At 44.6% G+C, this 13,160-nt stretch overlaps 1 long non-coding RNA gene across 1 annotated transcript in view; it reads right to left on the bottom strand.

The window, feature by feature from the left end:
* The window catches only part of LOC140103306 (uncharacterized), a 54,403-nt gene extending 41,689 nt beyond the window's left edge, over window positions 1-12,714 (bottom strand). Inside the window, exons 1-2 of the long non-coding RNA XR_011850120.1 lie at window positions 12,643-12,714; window positions 10,497-10,617 (exon numbers count right to left, since the gene is read on the bottom strand). This is a non-coding gene — a long non-coding RNA (uncharacterized lncRNA). The remainder of the gene's footprint in view (window positions 1-10,496; window positions 10,618-12,642) is intronic.
* Window positions 12,715-13,160: the final 446 nt, after the last annotated feature.

The following is a 13,160-nucleotide window of genomic DNA, read 5'->3' as shown; positions in this document are numbered from 1 at the left end:
ATAGCCAAAGCACCCTTAGGTCTGTTTCTCAGCGCATATCGGAGGAGGTGGAGGTGGAGGAGGATGAGGAGGAAGAGGAGGAGAATGTTGGCGAGACACAAGAGGGGACCATTGTTCAGTCCTTCACTGTTCAGCGTGTATGGGCAGAAGAAGAGGAGTTGGAGGAGTTGGAGGAGGAGGAAATGGACAGTCAGGCCAGTGAGGGGAGTGAATTCTTGCGCGTTAGTACTCTGGCGCATATGGCAGATTTCATGCTAGGCTGCCTATCCCGTGACCCTCACGTTCAAAGAATTTATTCCAGCACCGATTACTGTGTATTCACTCTCCTGGACCCACGGTACAAGCAAAATCTTTCCACTCTCATCCCTGGAGAGGAAAGGAGTGTGAGAATGCATGAATACCAGCAGGCCCTGGTGCACAAGCTGAAACACTATTTCCCTTCTGACAGCGCTAGCAGCAGAGTGCGTAGTTCTGCGGGACAAGTAGCGAGGGAGAGTAGGCGAGCAGGTAGCTTTTCCAGCACTGGCAAGGGTACGCTTTACAAGGCTTTTGCCAGCTTTATGTCACCCCAGCAAGACACTGTCACCTGTCCCCAGTCTCGGCAGAGTAGGGCTGATCTTTACAGAAAGATGGTGAGGGAGTACGTAGCTGACCATACCATCGTCCTAAATGATCACACAGCTCCCTACAACTACTGGGTTTCAAAGCTGGACATGTGGCACGAACTGGCGCTGTACGCCTTGGAGGTTCTTGCCTGCCCTGCCGCTAGCGTGTTGTCCGAGCGGGTTTTCAGTGCAGCTGGTGGCATCATCACCGATAAGCGTACATGCCTGTCGACTGACAGCGCTGACAGGCTGACGCTTATTAAGATGAATAAAGCCTGGATTTCTCATAATTTCCAATCTCCACCGGGTGAAGGAAGCTCAACCTGAATAATTTATGCACTCCTCCTCCTCATTTTCCTCCTTCTCCTCCTCTTTGTACACTAAAGCAGAGGAAACTGGCTATTTTTTGACAGGGCCCACTGGCTCTAGCTATAGTACTTTATGCATTTAATTTTTCTGGAGGGCCACCTACCCGGTCCTCTGTTTTAAACAATTTTTTGGACTGCCACATACAGGCACTCAATCTATTCAATTTTTCTGGAGGGCCACCTACCTGCTCCTCTGGTTTGAAAACTTTTTTGGACTGCCACATACAGGCACTCAATCTATTTCATTTTTCTGGAGGGCCACCTACCTGCTCCTCTGGTTTGAAAACTTTTTTGGACTGCCACATACAGGCACTCAATCTATTTCATTTTTCTGGAGGGCCACCTACCTGCTCCTCTGGTTTGAAAACTTTTTTGGACTGCCACATACAGGCACTATCCAAATTAAATTGTCTCCATAGCAGCCTCCACACGTTGTCTCCATTGCTACCTCCAAAAGTCGTCCATATAGCTGCCTCCATACATCGTCCCCTTATCAAACGAGGTGTGTCAGGCAGAAATTTGGGTTGTTTTCATGGATTCCACATCAAAGTTGTTAACTTTGTCGCCACCCTGCTGTGTAATCCACAAAATATACTGGCAAACTTTTACCATTTACGGATATTATTTCAGCGCTTCTTGCGCATCTGTTTACATTCCCCTCACCCGCCATATCCCAAACTTATAAGAACGCTACTACACTTAACTTGGTGGAGGCTGGGACCGAGTCTGACCATGGGGCTGGTCATATACTGCCGACGCAGAGGATTGCGGGGCCTACCTCGGTCCAGGTCTCAAAGGCCTACTATACCTCCTCCTCCTCCCACCCCTCCTCCACCTCCTCCTCCTCCGAATTACCATCCGTGGGCATGGCGCCATCAGTCGGTAGCTCTAGGCACAGCAGCAGTGCCGTCGCGAAGCGACAGCAGGCGGTGCTCAAACTGCTGAGCCTAGGCGATAAAAGGCACACCGCCCAAGAACTATTACAGGGCATTCCACATCAAACTTGTTAACTTTGTCGCCACCCTGCTGTGTAATCCACAAAATATACTGGCAAACTTTTATCATTTACCGATATTATTTCAGTGCTTCTTGCGCATCTGTTTACATTCCCCTCACCCGCCATATCCCAAACTTATAAGAACGCTACTACACTTGATCTTATACAAAAGGTTCTTAGAAGTGCTGTTTGGGGAGTAGCCTAGAGACAGGGGCTTGGTTTGGCGAAAGCTCGCCTGGAAGCGGAGCGCCAGCTCCATCCCAAGATCCAACTAACATAGTTTTAACTGCAGCACCTTTAATCTACTACTAGTTCACTGCCTCCATAATAATAATAATAATAATAATCTTTATTTATATAGCGCCATCATATTCCGTAGCACTTTACAAATCATAGGAAACAAATACAAATGTAATGTAACAGAGCACAACATTTGTATGGAACAACAGGAGTGAGGTGCCTGCTCGCCAGAGCTTACGGTTTATGAAGATGATGGGGTAACACGAGGTAAAAGAATATTTAATGGTCAAGCCATTCTTCTTAGGGAATAGAACAAAATATAATAAATGGAATTGCTGCCGCTTGAACCACTCAGCCGTCATCTTATATACCAGGTCCAGGGTGAATGGGACTGCAGAGAAGTCTGGTGCCTGTTGGTTGCTGGATAACAGATGGGAGGACGACACAGGACGGGTTAGTAGAAGAGTTAAAACTTCATGCAGTTAATGAGTGTTATAGGCTTGCCTAAAGAAATGGGTTTTAAGAGCACGTTTGAAACTTTGGAGGTTAGGTATTAGTCTGATAGTCCGGGGCAGAGCATTCCATAGAATTGGTGCAGCTCTAGAGAAGTCTTGGAGACGCGAGTGGGAGGTCCGCACTAGGGTAGAGGTTAATCTAAGATCACTGGCGGATCTAAGAGCACGGGTTGGGCGATAGACTGAGATAAGAGAGGAGAGGTAAGGGGGTGCAGCATTATACAGAGCTTTATGGATGAGGGTTATTATTTTAAACTGTATTCGAAAGGAGACTGGCAGCCAGTGCAGCGACTGGCATGAACTGTAGGCATACATGGTCCCCTTATCAAACGAGCTGTGTCAGGCAGAATTTTGGGTTGTTTTCATGGCTTCCACAACAAACTTGTTAACTTTGTCGCCACCCTGCTGTGTAATCCACAAAATATACTGGCAAACTTTTATCATTTACCGATATTATTTGAGCGCTTCTTGCTCACCTCCTTTGGTTCCTCTCTGCCACCCATTGGTTTTAAGCCTGAGTCCATTTGGGGTATGTTGCCAAGACACTCTCTAGCCTGCCGCTGCTGCCGCTGCCTCTGCATGCCGTCCCCTATAGTGTCAGGGTCAATTATTGGATGTTTTAGATGCTATCTAGCTTCATTCTGTCACTCTGTCATGGCCATGCTGTTGCCCATAATTTTGGCATAATGGTGCGTTTAAGCAGCCTCAGAGGCATCCATGCATGCTGCCCCTGCTGTTTCCTGTCCATTTCCGTGGTGTTTCCATCCTTTTCTGAGGTTTCCAGGTGTTTGGCCAAGCTTCCCTGTGCAGAGCCTTGGTCCCCTTGAAAAATGCTCGAGTCTCCCATTGACTTCAATGGGGCTCGTTATTCGAGACGAGCACTCGAGCATCGGGAAAAGTTCGTCTCGAATAACGAGTACCCAAGCATTTTAGTGCTCGCTCATCTCTAGTTATCACGTTTGCTTTATGGCAAGGTGCTCCATTATGCTAGAAAAGGCATTGTTGATCACCAAACTGCTCTTGGACAGTTGGGAGAAGTTGCTCTTGGAGGGCATTCTGGTACCATTCATTATTCATGGATGTGATTTTAGGCAAGACTGTGAGAGAACCGATTCCCTTGGCTGAGAAGCAACTCCACACATAAATGGTTGCAGGATGCTTTACAGTTGGCATGAGACAAGACTGGTGATATCGCTCACTTTGTCTTCTCCGCACAATCAGTTTTCCAGATGTTCCAAACAATCGGAAAGGGGATTCATCAGAGAAAATGACTTAACCCCAGTCCTCAGCTGTCCACTTCCTGTACCTTTTGCAGAATATCAGTCTTTCCCTGATGTTTTTTCTGGTGAGAAGTGGCTTCTTTGCTGCCCTCCTTGACACCAGGCCTTACTCCAAGAGTCTCCGCCTCACAGTGCGTGCAGATGCACTCACACCTGCCTGCTGCCATTCCTGAGCAAGCTCTGCACTGCTGGTAGCCCGATCCTGGAGCTGAAACACTTTTAAGAGATGGTCCTGGTGGGTCCTTCTTGGGCACCCTGGAGCCTTTTTGGCAACAACAGAACCTCTCTCCTTGAATTCCTTGATGATGCGATAGATTGTTGACTGAGGTGCAATCTTTCTAGCTGTGATACTCTTCCCTGTTAGGCCAGTTTTGTGCAGTGCAATGATGACTGCATGTGTTTCTTTAGAGATAACCATGGTAAACAGAAGAGAAACAATGATGCCAAGCACCAGCCTCCTTTTAAAGTATCCAGTGGTGTGATTCTTACTTAATCATGACAGATTGATCACCAGCCCTGTCCTCATCAACACCCACACCTGTGTTACTGGCGCAATCACTGAAACGATGTTAGCTGCTCCTTTTAAGGCAGGCCTGCAATGAAGTTGCAATGTGTTTTGGCGGAAAAAGTTCATTTTCTAGGCAAATATTGACTTTGCAATTAATTGCGGTTAAGCTTATCACTCTTTATAACATTCTGGAGTATATGCAAATTGCCATTATAAAACCTGATGCAGTAGACTTTGTAAAAGTCATTCCCCAAACTTTTGGCCATGACTGTACTTTAAGGCCATGCACCACAATATAACATCACATTGCAAATAACTGTTAAATTTGGGCACAAAAAAAAAAAAAATACAGAGCACCAAAAATAATGAATGCTCCCAAATATCTTAGCCTGATTCTCATAAGTACATACAGGCGGTCCCCTACTTAAGAACACTCGACTTACATACGACCCCTAGTTACAAATGGACCTCTGGATATTGGTAATTTATTGTACTTTATTCCTAGGCTACAATGATCAGCTGTAATAGTTATCAAATGTGTCTGTAATGAAGCTTTAGTGTTAATATTGATTCTCATGACAACCCAACATTTTTTAAAATCCAATTGTCACAGAGACCAAAAAAGTTCTGGATGGGATTACAATGATAAAATATACAGCTCCGACTTGCATACAAATTCAACTTAAGAACAAACCTACAGACCCTATCTTGTATGTAACCAGGGGACTGCCTGTATTATATATCACAGGTGAACCTTCACTGCAAGATACAGTTCGCATTAAATTGTTCACATTTACTTGGTGGTGACAAGATAACAGCCTTTGGCTGACCTTGTTGAAGAACTTTGTGTCATTGGCACAGACAGACATAAGAACACATGTATTGAAGGACATGGCTGGGTTAATGAAACTCTTTGTGACAAATCGTACACACAATGAGGGGGATTTGCTAAATGAAATGGGCAAAAGGCATGATTTGGGGAAAGCGGATTGTGATGCTACAAACCACAATACTGGTATATTTTCAGGTGTAAACTTTGCCGACAAATATGAAACATAAAGTCAGACTCTGCTGATTTCACTGTCAAAGTGAAGTCTTCAGCTACATGCAGCATAACTCCACACAGCACCCCCCAAAAAATACAGTTACTTACACTATAATGGATTGTGTTCCTTAATATAAATTATACACTATTCTGCACATAAAACATCCTTTATATAGTCCCCCGAATAAATTATAGCACGTACAGTACCTACAATTATATACCACATGCCCTGAACTACAGCACCCAGCTAATTTATATACTCACCCATTTTATTTATTCATGACAGCCCCCATATACATACTTCCAAATTAAATTATACAGTAATCTATACAAGGCCACGCAGTTTAATTAAATTCCAGCTCCTATATATAGACCCCCCCCCCCCATTGACAGTATGCAGGGCCACTCCACCCCCAGTAGTACCCACTACACACAGCCACCTGCAATAAGGCATACAGCCTCCCCCAGTATACACAACCTCGCCCACTATACACAGCCTCCCCAGTATATACACAGCCCCCCCCCAGCAATATATACACAGCTTCCCCAGTAATATATACACAGACTCCACCCACAATATATACACAGCCTCCCCCAGTATTAGATACACAGCTTGCCCCTGCATTAGATACACAAACTCCCCCAGTATATGCACAGCCTCCCCTAGTATATACACTATACACAGCCTCCCCCTGTATATACAACATCCCCTTCCTAAGTATACACAGCCTCCCCCCTGTATACACAACAAACCCCTTCCCAAGTATACACAGCCTCCCCCAGTATATACACAGCCTCCCTCTGTATATATGCAGCCTCCTTCTGTATATACACAACCCACCCCAAGTATACACAGCATCCACCTGTATACACACACAGCCTCCCCCCCCACAAGTATACACAGCCTACCCCAATACATACACAGCCTCCGCCAGAAATAAAAATAATAAATCAGCTACTTACCTCCAGTTATTCTCCCATGCAGCCTCAGTTGTCTCCTCTTCTCCCACTGAATGCTCTGTGCAGGGATGCAGGTGACATCATCACACGCCGCCTGAGTGCTTTAGATCAACACAGCGGCGCAACTAAAAAGGCCTGCGCCACACTGTATATTAATCTTGTCCATGTTCTTAAAGAAACAGACCTAATTAATTTCATGGTGGGTGATTTGGGCGGCAATGGGCGCAATCACCCACATTTCATTCACCCAAGCTGCCCCTCCCATCAGGGCTTGCTTATCTGCCGTCTGAGGTGAGATTCTCATTTCGCCTCATGTCAGATGTGGCCCTGTATATGGTGTTTTTTGCTTTCTGAATAACACTAATACATTGTTCCATGTATGACTTGCACACTATGTGACATTGCTTTATGCACTGTGATTAACACAGTATATGTTGCTGCAATGTATACTTTACTTGATTTCTGTATATTGTGGGCCTTAATTTAGAAAACTAGTTAAAGGAAATCAAGCATCAAAATCCAGCATGATAAAGGGCATTACTCACAAATCCAGGCACCATGACTGTGGTAATCTTCTTACATTTGTTATCCATGGCCTCATTCCATGCAAAACTTTTACAATTATGCCAATAAGTCTAAGGGGCTAGCTATGCTAACCCCTTTGTGATCTGGCTTTACAGACTGTTGAACTGCCTCACCCTTCCCCCTGGCTTCCTCAGCTCTTGTGTAGTGAGCACTTACTCGAGTAATCTCACTGCTGAGGGAGCAGGATTCAGGGTGAGACAGTGTAACTGTCTGTAAAGCCAGATCACAGAGTGGCTAGCGTAGCCCTTCAGGCTTTTTAGCATAATTGTAAAAGTTGATTTTAGAAGAAGGAGGCCATGGATAATAATTTTAAGAAGATTACCACAGTCACAGTGCCTGGATCTATGAGTAAGGCCCCATGCACACGATCGTCGGGGGGATGTATGTAAGGCCGTAAGCTTGCTGCCATACATACATCCCCCATAGACGGCAATGGCCGCATGACACACGTGGGGCACGGTATCGCTCCGTACATGGGGAAAAGATCTTCCCCTGTGTTACTGTGCTGTGCGCCGTGAATCTCTATGGAGAGGGGAGGGGTCACCCCTCCTACTCTGCATGTGCTGGATGTGTGCCCAGTCGGCATCGACCGGATAGTCACATGTTGCATGTAGCCTAAGTGTCCCTGGTTTATCATGATGGACTTTGATGGTAGATTTCCTTTAAGAAATTAAAATTTGAGTCAAAAAGCAACAATTACTTTGCATTGGGCTTTTGTGCAGTGCAGGACATCACAGAATGCCTGCTGTACAAAATGCTCAAAATTTAAGGGATGGAAAGACTCATTTGTAAAAGTGCCATCATTTGTAACGAAGTCACAGAAATAAATGCTCTATTGGGGCTCATTAGTCCAGAAAACCTACTGGCATTTCCATCTCACACTTAACCTCTTACCATCAAAAGACGTACATGTAAGATGAGGATGAGCCTTCTCCATGCAGGTTAGGTGGCCATCATTATACGGTCAGTAGGTCAATTGCCATAACAGCCAGGTGCCTTTTAGAGGCTCCCAGGGCTGTCATGTCATGATCCATATTAATAAAGGGAATACTCTAACAACATACTGCAGTACAACAGTACTGAACAATCAGACCCCTTAGGGCAGAGGCATAACTAGAATTGATTGGGCCCCATAGAAAACTTTTGTGTGGGGCCTCCCAGTGTGTACATTGTGATGTGCCAATATACTTAGCACCATTGGAAACAGTTACCCCTTTAGAAGGAGTAAACATTAGCAGCAGACAGTGATTTGCTGCTGCTTATGCTCGGGATGTCTCTCTATTGACCATATTTGAAGAGTTACTTCAGTGACGGAGCATCCACAGTATACGTTCAGCAGATTATGGGAATGGGTACCATATCATTACATTCTGCTTAACTTATAACTTTTTTTTCCCAGCAGGAAGCAGTAGTGTAGTCTTCTACACTATTCCACCCAGTGTTTCCTGTTGGATGATATTGAGCAGACAGAGGTCAAAATAAGGCCTTTACCTGCCTTTGTACTCTATGGACACGTTCAGCATATACGCCATTGAGCTTTCCGGGTCTATAGGCTGAATATGTTAAAAAAAAAAAAACAAGAAATGAAGAACGTAACCTGATTCGTGTCCACCGACCTATTAATGAATAGATGTTATCATATTAGTAATTTTAATAATTACTATACCATTACTTCATGCACAGGTATATGATTACATACAACAATATTCTACACATTACATTTTATTCAAAAACACTAAAATTTCACTTTACATAATTTCACACTAAGGCAAAACTCAAATGTTGCGAATTGTGTCGTAATTGTGAAGCAAAAGTGTTTAGTCCTACATGCTTGCATTTGAAAAGTAGCAACATGTGTTGTTGCTTCTTCTTGAATGTAAACAATGCAAAACATGTTCTTCTTACAGATCACATGTGTTTCATTTGAATGCACGGAACATGTGAACACATCCGTGAGTTAGCCGCAAAGACGGCAGCTAGCTCGTGGCCACCATAGATGTGAATTATGCAGGGACCCTGTGTGGTGAACACATTGGCCCAGATCGATTATTGCGCCAATTTTCCTACTTTGCACTGAAAATAACAACCTTGGAACTTACACATCTATATAAGTAGTGTTCTTGTGCCAGTTTTGTGTTGCATCCGTACTGTGTCAGACAAGACAGAAAAAATGTGCACCTAAAAGTGCGTGTTACTGCTTAGTCTGATTTTGCAACACATTTATTACTCGACAGAATGTTGCACACTCTGGGGCAGATTTATCAAGCTGTCTGAAAGTCAGAATATTTCTAGTTGCCCATGGCAACCAATCACAGCTAAGCTCATGAATATTTTAAAGGGGAGCTGTGATTGGTTGTCATGGGCAACTAGAAATATTCTGACTTTCAGACAGCTTGATAAATTTATAAAGGTGCATCAAAAAAAAGATGGTTCACACTTCCCCAGCAGTGCAGGGGGCACCATGTAATGGAAGACCATGTGCCAGTATTCAATAATCCCCCAGCACCCTGCACTAAGACAGTTTGCCTCACTTATGATATATTTGGGCCATTGTGTTTCTCTGCACTGTATCTAAACCATGCAGCAGCTCTGCAGAGGATAAGGCAGGTTATATACCTTCCCTGATTTGTGGAGTGGCCACTCAGATCGCTATGGAGAGGCGAGGGGTGAGCAACACTCACCATTCCCCTCTCCTCCCGTTTTTCCCGTCAGAAAGCAGGGGAGAGTGGGAGGGCTTAACTGAATGATGATGGAAGAATGACACACTAAAGCAGCTGTGGCCACATGGAAGACATATACCTTGGGGGCAGAGCACAGAGGGCATATGGAATACACAAACAAGGGGGCACAGCACATGGGCCACATGGAATACACACTGGGGGTAGAGGATAGGGGCCACATGAAATACACACCGGGGGCAGAGCACAGAGGCCTCATGGAATACACACTGGAGCAGAGGCAGGGGTCACATGGAATACACACTGGAGCAGAGGCAGGGGTCACATGGAATACACACACTGGGGGAAAAGAACAGGGGTCACATGGAATACACACTGGAGCAGAGGACAGGGGCCACATGGAATACACACTGGAGCAGAGGACAGGGGCCACATGGAATACACACACTGGGGGCATAGCACAGGGGTCACATGGAATAAACACTGGAGCAGAGGACAGGGGCCACATGGAATACACAGACTGGGGGCATAGCACAGGGGTCACATGAAATACACAGACTGGGGGCATAGCACAGGGGTCACATGAAATACACAGACTGGGGCCATAGCACAGGGGTCACATGAAATACACACACTGGGGCCATAGCACAGAGGTCACATGGAATACACACACTGGGGGCAGAGTACAGGGGCCAAATGTTAGGTACACACATACCTTGGAGGCAGAGTACAACAGGGGTCTTCTGTGTGTCCTTACTCTGTGTCTGTGTTCTCTCCTCTGTCTGAATCCTCACGGCAGAATTACACAGAGGGAGGCTCTCACACTGCAGTCCATCCTAGAACACAGAGGTTGCACAGAAAGTTTGGGTGTGGCCGCAGTGTGTGGAGAATACCATCAGCTCCAATGGAAAAAGGATCCTTGATTTGACCAAGCAGCAGGTATAACATGTCTAGTTGCATGCAGAGCCCCTGCATGCAACCAGGAATTTATACTTACGTCTGTATCTGCTATACGGCTAGTGTCTTCACCACTACTTTTACCTGGATGCAGAGATAGTGCGGCCTGCAGGCCCCTCTCTGTGCAGGCCCCATAGCAGCCGATCATGCTGTAAAGCTCCTGTTGCTGTGTCCTGCTGACAATCACCTCACTGTCTCAGTAGACACTCACTGACTGAGCCATACTAACTGAGCACATGTCTGCTCTGACACTCACAGTATTAGGTAACTTATATACATATACAGGTTCTACCTCCCAACCTAGCAGGGCTTGGACCGTACAGTGGTACAACCAATTTACATAACATACAATGATAATAACATAGGAACAGTGTTATCAAATTGCAAACAGTGCAATTCAGTACAAAAATGACATTAGTGTACTTTAACCCTTTCACTCATGTGGAGGGGCCCAAAGGTGTACTTTTGGACGATACACTGGTTTCCCTTTTTATATTTGTATAATGCGCTGATTGCCTCCTTATATTTGTGTAATGCACTGGTCATCCTTTTATATTTGTATAATGTGTTGATCTCCTCCTTTTATTTGTGTAATATATTTATCTCCTCCTTATGTGCTTCTAGTCACCACCTTATATTTGTGTAATACGCTGATCGCCTCCTTATAATCGTGTAAGCAGTGCTGGTCGCCGCCTTATATTTGAGTTATGCGCTGCTGGTCACCACCTTATATTTCTGTAATGTGCTGGTCACTCCTTTCTATTTGTGTCGAGGGTTGGCTGCCTTTTTATATTTGTGTCATGCTCTCATCAATATTTGTGTGTTACTTAGGCTCATATACATTTGAGTTGTTGCACTGATTACACTAGTAGGACTTACAATGGATAATGATTACACTAATTGGAGAACTGACACTGGATAGTGATTACAATAGACTACAAACCTGTAAACCTACCACTGACAGGTGGTAGCGATTACACTAAATAAAGGGCCGGCTATAGGAATCATTTATAATAGACTACACACTTGTGGCACATGTGGCATTCGTATTGTGTATACAAGTGAAATGCAAATACCCAAGCATGGGGCTTAGGGTGCTGTCACACGTCGCGTTTACTGCATGCGTTTAAAAACGCATTGCTACAGCTGAAGGGATATTTCCCTAATTAAACAGCTGTTAACGCTTGCGTTTACAAAACGCATGCGTTAACATCGCGGTTAACGCATGCGTTAACAATGCGTTAACAACCGCATGCGTTAACCGCGATGTTAACGCATGCGTTAATAATGCGTTAACGCTTGCGTTTTGTAAACGCAAGCGTTAACAGCTGTTTAATTAGGGAAATACCCCTTCAGCTGTAGCAATGCGTTTTTAAACGCATGCAGTAAACGCGACGTGTGACAGCACCCTTAGACAGGGGCGGACTGGGAATTTAAAATGGCCCTGGAAAAAGCTATAAAAGTGGCCCCATTTTATGGGTGGAGTCAAAACAAGTGGGTGTGGTCAGATAATGTGGGTGAGGTTATTACAGACAAATTGTTGGCAGATGGCCTTAATGCAAAACAAGAACATCTTTTACTAGTAAGTGAATCTAATGCGCAAAGAATGTGACCTGTTGATCAGTAAATGATGCATACACATGACCCGATAAACCTGCCTCCTATGTACAAGAATAACTTCCATAATACTGCCCCCTATGTACAAGGATATAACTACTGTAATACTGCCCCCTATGTACAGGAATATAACTATTATAATACTGCTCCCTATGTACAAGAATTATAATACTGCCCCCTATGTACCAGAATATAACTACTATAATACTACATATATACACAGAAGTGAACATGAAAAAAATCAGTATTTATCATATACAGCTACAGAAAACACATGAGATCCTCACCTATTACATCCTGTGACATCAGGTGACGTATCCTCGGATTGGACTCGTTCATCATCTTCTCCATTAGTTCCACCATCACCTTGTCTCTTCCTCCAGGTACACAGCATTCCTGCAAAGTTTACCACACAGACATCTTATGTTCTGCACTTTCCGGTTGTCCCTTAACTGTCCCTTTATCTGCTACCACCAATACTGTGCCCCAAATACTGTAATAGAGCCCCCTGAAATATTAGTACCACACAAATAGTGCCCCATAATGTAACATACTGTAATGGTAAGGGTAATGTATTTCTTCTTTCTCTCATTTAACCTCCTTAACCCCCCACACCCACCCCAGTATTGATAGAGCCCCTACTATGACCAAGGCGTAATAATAATGCCCCCAGCCTGCCCCAGACATAAAATTAATGGCCCTAGCCTACCCAGTCATAAAATAAATGGTCCCAGCCTACCCCAGACATAGAATTAATTTCCCCAGCCTGCCCCAGACATAGAGTTTATGCCCCCAGCCTGCCCCA

This window comes from Engystomops pustulosus, chromosome 1 (assembly GCF_040894005.1).
Source record: "Engystomops pustulosus chromosome 1, aEngPut4.maternal, whole genome shotgun sequence".
NCBI classification, from domain to species: Eukaryota; Metazoa; Chordata; class Amphibia; order Anura; family Leptodactylidae; genus Engystomops; species Engystomops pustulosus.
Note: the sequence above shows the minus strand (reverse complement) of the source record. Positions and strands in the feature narration are given on the sequence as shown.